Source organism: Hyaena hyaena, unplaced genomic scaffold (assembly GCF_003009895.1).
Source record: "Hyaena hyaena isolate Hyena2069 unplaced genomic scaffold, ASM300989v1 scaffold_840, whole genome shotgun sequence".
Taxonomy (NCBI): Eukaryota; Metazoa; Chordata; class Mammalia; order Carnivora; family Hyaenidae; genus Hyaena; species Hyaena hyaena.
In genome coordinates this window covers 612726-620302 of record NW_024081475.1, presented here as the reverse complement: position 1 = coordinate 620302, position 7577 = coordinate 612726, and the positions used below count along the sequence as shown (strand labels likewise).

Sequence of the window (7577 nt, the reverse complement as noted above, 5' to 3'; positions counted from 1 at the left end):
TTCTGTATGCTTTTGCTTAAGTTTATGTATGTATCTAAGGAATCTCTACCCTCAACCTGGGGCTTGAACCCACGACCCAGAGATCAAAAGTCACATGCTCTCTGACGGAGCCACCCAGGCACTCCTGTAGGTTTGATTTATATACAGGGCCAAGGGATTTTAGTTGTACCTCATCAGACAAAAAGCAGGAAGTGTGTATTCCATCTTCCAGAAAGCAGAGGTCCTGGACTCATTTCTCAAAATAATTAATTCTGGGGGCACCTGGGTGGCTCAGTTGGTTAAGTGTCCGACGTCGGCTCAGGTCATGATCTCACAGGTCATGGGTTTGAGCCCCGCATCAGGCTCGGTGCTGACAGCTTGGAGCCTGGAGCGTGCTTTGGATTCTGTGTCTCCCCTGCTCTATGCCCCTCCCCCACTTGTGCTCTGTTTCTGTCTCTCTCAAAAATAAATGAAAACATTTAAAATAAGAATATTTAAATAATTAATTCTGGGGGCACCTGGGTGGTTCGTTTGGTTAAGCGTCCAACTTTGACTTGAGTCATGATCTCACAGTTCCTGAGTTCGAGCCCCACATTGGGCTCCATGCTGACAGTGCGGGCCTGCTTGGGATTCTCTCTCCCTCTCTCTCTCTCTGCCCCCTCCCTCACTCACACGCTCTCAAATAAATAAATAAACTTAAAAATATAAACAATAAAAGATAAAATAGGGGCGCCTGGGTGGCTCAGTCAATTAAGTGTCCAACATGAGCTCAGGTCATAATCTCATAATTCGTGGGTTTGAGTCCCATATCGGGCTCTGTGCTGACAGCTCAGAGCCTAGAGCCTGCTTTGGATTCTGTCTGTCTCTCTCTCTCTCTCTTTTTCTTGGTCCCTCCCCTGCTCATGGTCTGTCTCTCTCTGTCTCAAAAATAAATAAACAGGGGCGCCTGGGTGGCTTAGTCGGTTAAGCGTCCGACTTTCGCTTAGGTCATGATCTCACGTTCGTGGGTTTCAGGCCTCGCGTCGGGCTCTGTGCTGACTGCCGGCTCAGAGCCTGGAGCCTGTTTCAGAGTCTGTGACTCCCTCTCTCTCTGACCCTCCCCTGCTCACGCTGTCTCTGTCTCTCTCTCTCTCCTAGAAATAAATAAAACATTTAAATAAATAAATAAACATTAAAAATTTTTAAAAATCTATAAGAGAATTAATTCAAACAATATAGGCCAAAGGTAAAAATACTTCCCCACTCTCGGTCTCATTCAGAATCAAGAAAATAGGCCTGACGGCTTGAGGGCGCTCTCGAAGGACTTATTAGCCTTGGCTTTACGATCCCTCACTCAGCTGGGAAACCCCAGGCACATATTTGCAAAAGAGCATTTCGTGCAGCTTATGTTTGTTCTTATTCATCGGGTTTTTTCAAACTAAGCTCCCCAGAGCATCTTCCTCAGAGCCACCTTGAGCTGCTTAATAAAAAATGCATTCAGACCTGCTGACTCGGAGCCCAGGACTGGAGACTTGGAACCTACATGTTAATAGGCACCCCTTGTCCCCAAGAGATCCTGACGAACCCTGGTATTTGAGAACCACTGATCTGAGCCCATGATAATGTGATAAAATTGCTGAAACAGACCCTGCCAAGGGTGAAGCCTTTTTAAAAAAAGTTTTTGAATGTTTTCTTTCTTTTTGAGACAGAGAGAGACAGAGCATGAGCGAGGGAGGGGTGGCGGTGGGGGAGGGGGAGACACAGAATCCGAAGCAGGCTCCAGGCTCTGAGCTGTCAGCACAGAGCCCGACGCGGGGCTTGAACCCACGAACTGTGAGATCATGCCCTGAGCCGAAGTCGGACGCTTAACCAGCTGAGTGAGCCCCCCAGGTGCCCCTGGTGAAGCTTTATAACAAGCCCAGAGACTACACTTTGGGAGCTAGTAATCATTCATCAGGGCCCCCTGGGCAGACTAGATCAACCAGTTACTATCCCCCCTCCTCGTGCTCATTCGCTTCGCACAAATAACATCTTGAAAGTCCTCGGCCCCTGTTTTGCCAGATTTCACCAGCTCTGTGTCTACCGCCGCTGCCCTGACCTATCCTTCTAGTAAACCAGTCAAAGATCATGAAACTAGCCTGACAGGGTTTGTTCTCAGGGAGCTCAGCCTAGCTGCAGTGAAACAGAAACCCTGCTTCAAACATAATCCATTTTAGACCGTCTCCTGGAATCAACATCCAGCTTACTGATCTGTCCACGGCCGCTTCTTTCCGGCTCTGAAACCCACGATCACATTTGCCTGTCTTCCGGCTGCTGGCACCTCTCCTACTCTCCGCACTGATGAAAACAAACGTACCCCCAAGAGTGGCTTCATGGTCTCATTTGCAGACACTCCCAATGCTCTGAGAGAGGCCATTTGTCTAGACCAGAGGCTTGAACCTGGTTAGAACAATGAAATACTCTTCAAAACCATTTGAACCGCTATTTCCATCCTGGGCTTTTCTTTCCCTAGCACTGTTCTGTCTAGACTGCTACTCTTCAGAGTGTGGATAGAGGACCAGCGGCTTCACATCACCTGGGAGCTTGTTGGAAAAGCACATTCTTGGGCCCCGCCCAGACCTACCAAATCAGAATCTCCATTTTAAGCGATCGCTTTGGTGAGCCCCTGAGATTGGGATCAATGCAGAGAATATTAGCATGGCCCAGTGCAAGGATGATGCAAATTCATGGAGGAGTCCATATTTTTTTTTAAAAAAAAAAGAATCTCCAGGGGCACCTGGGTGGTTCAGTCAGTTAAGCGTCCGACTTCAGCTCAGGTCACGATCTTGCAGTTTGTGAGTTCGAGCCCCGCATCGGGCTGTGTGCTGTCAGCACAGAGCCTGGAACCTGCTTCTGATTCTGTGTTTCCCTCTCTTTCTGCCCCTCCCCCACTCATACTCTGTCTCTGTCTCTCTCTCCCTCTCTCTCTCAGAAATAAACAAACATTAAAAAGAAGAAAAGAAAAAACACTGGGCTAGACTTTTCAGTATGAAAATTTCTCCTTGACAGAAAATACAGGTAGACGGTGAGAGCAGAGTTCTGGTCTATCTTTATCATCCATCACTGTGCCTTTGTCACTTGTATGCTTTTTTCGATTGTCTTCGTGCTCTTAACTTATAAAAAAAAAACCCTCTTTCTGTTGTCCTTACGATGCGGTGATAAGTCTTCTGAACACTGTTGATACAGGTCTATACCAGCCTCCTGCACGTATCATTGGCCTTGCGTGCTCCTTTCCAAATCTAACCTGCTAAGAACTGAAGGTAAGGGATGTTTCTTCATCAAGAAGCTACAAGACACAGGGGTGCCTGGGTGGCTCAGTCAGTTGAGCACCCGACTCTTGATTTCGGGCTCAGGTCATGATCTCACGGTTGGTAAGATCGATTCTCTCTTGGGATTCTCTCTCCCTCCCTCCCTCTCTCTTTCTCTCTGCTTCTACTCTGCTTGCATGCTTGCTCTCTCTCTCTCTCTCTCAAAATAAACACTTAAAAATAAAAAGAAGCTACAAGGCATAATAACTGTATACAAAAATCTGCTGGAATCCAGGCAACAGACCAATCAGAAGGAGTTGCCGTATTTCTCTTTCTGTGTAAACCCTCACACAACCTTAGATTATCAAGTGTCCTGAAGACTGGACCTTGGAAGGTCTTGTTATTTATTCCAGAAAAGGAGTCTATGCCACCTGCTGTTCTCGGTAAGTGATCTACGTTTCTTAGTTAAGTATCAGTGTAATACTAAGACCCTACGTGGCTCTCAAGTGCCCCACCCCATGCCCTTTATTTCTGGGGACCCGCCCTCTTTGCCCATCGTCTTCCAGCTTCGACTATTCCACATCCTCTGCTTGCAAAGCTCCTTACAAGCATCTGATTGCTTCGTGTCCATAATGAAATACCAATGTCCATGCGAACCATGCCTTCTGTAGCGCCTCGTGAAGCCTGCAGTCCTCAGGTGCCCAGATGGTTCGGGATTAGAAGGGTATCCTCCCCAGGCCCGTGCCACTCTCTGTCACCTGGGTTTTGCAATAGGCCTGCTTTTGTTCAGTCTCTCGATGCTTCCATAGGCAGGTTTGGCAACACATGGTTCTCATTTGCTTAACCTCCGAAGTTACAGGTCCGGAAAAGGAATGTTACCCCCTCGGGGCTTCTTTTCTCTTTTTCTAGCGCTTCTCGCCACCAAGAACTCTTGTGGTCTCTCGTGGTGATGGAGCAAATGACACCACAAATATGAACTGATACAAATAGACACTCATGTGTGCTTGGGGGAGAGGGAGGAGGAAGAGAAAGTGTATACTTTACCAGTGACAGGCCTCCAGTTAGTTCATTCAAAAGCACCCAGTTATCACTGCATGTGGTTAATTTCCCCACGTGGAGAGAATTTCCCAGAGAGCTTTTTTTTTTTTTTAATTTAGTTTTTTGAGAGAGCTCAAGTGGGGGAGGGGCAGAGAGAGGAGGACAGAGGATCCAAAGCGGGATCTGGGCTGACAGCAGCGTGTCCAATGTGGGACTCGAACTCATGAACCGCGATCATGACCTGAGCCAAAGTCGGACACTCAACCGACTGTGCCCCCCAGGGGCCCCCCAGATAACTCTCTAATTATTGATTTCTAATTTAACTCTTCTATGGCCAGTGAGCATACGCTGCATTATTTTATCCTTTTAAATTTATTGACACTTTCTTCATGGCTCAGTGAAGTTTTCTCATGGTGAACGCTCCACACTTGAAAGTAATGTGTACTTTGCTATCGCTGGGGGAGAGAGCTATCAATATTCATTAGGACAGGTTAATTGATGGGCTCTTAATGATTATCTACTTGTTCTATTGATTACTGAGAAAGGAGTCTTAAAGTCTCCGACTATCATTGTGGATTTATCTCTTTCTCCTTTAAATTCTCCCAGCTTTTGCTTCACATATTTTGCAGCTCTGTTAGATGCGTGCACATTTAGAAGGGTCGTGCCTTCTTATGCATTGACCCTCTCATCATTACAAAATATCCCCCTAAATCTCTGACAATACTCCTTGTATTAAATTGACTTTATCTGATGTTAATATATATAATAATATATACAATTATGTCCTATATGATATATAGATTATATATGCATATATATATATATATGTAGTATATATATCTAAAATAATATAGGGGCACCTGAGTGGCTCAGTCGGTTAAGTGTCCGACTTCAGCTCAGGTCATGGTCTCACGGTTCGTGGGCTTGAGGCCCGCATCGGGCTCTGTGCTGACAGCCCAGAACCTGGAGCCTGCTTCCGATTCTGTGTCTCCCTCCCCTGCTCATACTCTGTCTCTCTCTCTCAAAACTAAAATAAAAACATTTTTAAAAGGTTTAAAATAATATGGATTTCTTACGATTAGTGTTTGTGTAGTATATATATTTTTTACCCTTTTATTTTTTACTAAGTATTTAAACTTGGTTTCTTACAGGTAGCCTTTTTTTCCCCTCAGTCTGGCAACTTCTGCCTTTTATTTGGAATGTTGGCTACATTTACCGTACAACATTAGTGTAGTATTTTTTTTTTAAGTAAGCCCAATGTGGGGCTTGAGCCCCCAACCCTGAGATCAAGAGTCGCATGCTCTACCGACTAAGCCAGGTACCCCCATTAGTGCAGTATTGACATGGTTTTTTCTAGGTCTCCCTTCAAGAGGTCATACTTGTTTTGGGCACCATCAGGGAACGGCATCCATGGGCTTCCTAGTGCCGATTAGTTTGCCCCATAGAAAGGGTTGGTCTTTCACACCAGAAAGCAATGGTTCTAAGTGTACATCTGCTAGGGGCACCTGGGTGGCTCAGTCAGTTAAGCGTCTGACTTCAGCTCAGGTCATGATCTCACATGAGCTGGAGCCCCATGTCTGGCTCTGCAGCGTCAGCTCAGAGCCCAAAGCCTGCTTCGGATTCTGTGTCTCCCTCTCTCTCTGCCCCTCCTCTGCTCACACTCTGTCTCTCTCTCAAAAATAAAATAAAAGCATAAAAATAAAAAAAAAAAAGAAAGAAAGGGCTTTACAGAGAAAACCTCATAGAATCCTCAGCCCAACTCTATGATGTAGGGGCCATTACTGTCGATGAAGAAACGGAATCACGGAGAGGTTAATGGTTGTATCCCATGGCATGAAGTTATAGCAGAGTTTCCATCCAGGTTCTTCTGACTTTGCTGCCCTAATTTTTTTTTTTACCTTTTATTCTGAAAATTTTCAAAGGCATACAAAAGTATGCAATAAATATTTCAGTATATTCTCCAATGGGGCGCTCTTGAATAACGTAACCTCCATATTGTTATCACACCAAAAACACTAACAGTGATCCCTCAGTGTTATCAAAGAGTCAGCCAGTATTCAAATATCACTGATAGTTTCATAAATGTTAACAGATCTTTTTGTGTTGTTCACATCAGTGTCCAAAGATTGCAATCGATTGATTTACCTTTTGAGTCTCTTTTAATCTCTAGGCCCCTCCAGCATTTCTTTGCTGTTCCCATTGGAATTCATTGATGCAGATAGTAGCTGGCTTTCCTGTAAAGTTTTCCACTGTCCATGGATTTTGGTGACTATATCCCAATAGTGTTTCTCACATAGACTGTTAGATCTAGAGACTTGTGAAAACCAAAGTTTGATTTTTCTGGCAAGACGGTTTCATAGGTGTTGCTGTGTTCTTTCATCAGAAGTACACAATATCTGATTGTCTCTCTTCTTGTGATGTTAGCAGGCATTAGTGAATCATTGCCCAGATCCATTATTTCCTTAGCGATTGCCGTGGGTGATAGTCTATCATCCCTTCTTCACTCGTTAGCTAGAGTACTTCTACAAGGAAAAGCTTCCCATTATCAAGTTTTTGGTTATGTTGGTAGAGATTCCCATATACATAGACCTCAAGCTTGGGTCCCCCATGTTTACAATCACACCTTCAGCCTTTCTTGCCAAAGCATGCCTTCCATGCTAGTGTGCCTAGGACCAGCCTTGACTACAGGGAAATTGGGAGAAAAGTTGAAAAATATATAAAGTATTGGGGCACCTGGGTGGCTCAGTCGGTTAAGCGTCCAACTCTCGATTTCGGCTCAAGTCATGATCTCACGGTTCCTGGGATCAAGCCCTGAGTCGGGCTCTGCGCTGACAGTGTGGAGCCTGCTTGCGATTCTCTCTCTCTCTCCCTCTCTCTCTCTCTGTCCCTCCCCTGCTCACACTTTCTCTCTCTCTCAAAATAAATAAATAAATGTTAAAAATAAAATAAAATCTTGGGGTACCTGGCTAGCTCAGTCACTAGAGCATGTGACTCTTAATCTCAGGGCTGTGAGTTCAAGCCCCACGTTGGGCATGGAGCCTACTTAAAAATAAAGTAAAATCTTTAAAATATATATAACTTTTGAAAATATATTTTTATATATGAATCTTTAAAATATATATATAAAGTATGAATCCAGGTGAGGCAACATCTATTTATATGGAAGTCCAGAAAGAAAGAAAAACAAGAGAGGGAAAGAAGTAATTTTTTTTTTTTTTTTTTTTTTTTTTTTTTTTTTTTTTTTTTTTTTTTTTTTTTTTTTTTTTTTTTTTTTTTTTTTTTTTTTTTTTTTTT

The 7577-nt window shown here is 44.1% G+C and overlaps 1 pseudogene; it reads left to right on the top strand.

Annotated features, from left to right (window-relative positions):
* The first annotated feature begins 2605 nt into the window (after positions 1 to 2605).
* Positions 2606 to 2705, top strand: LOC120222148 (annotated as a pseudogene).
* Positions 2706 to 7577: the final 4872 nt, after the last annotated feature.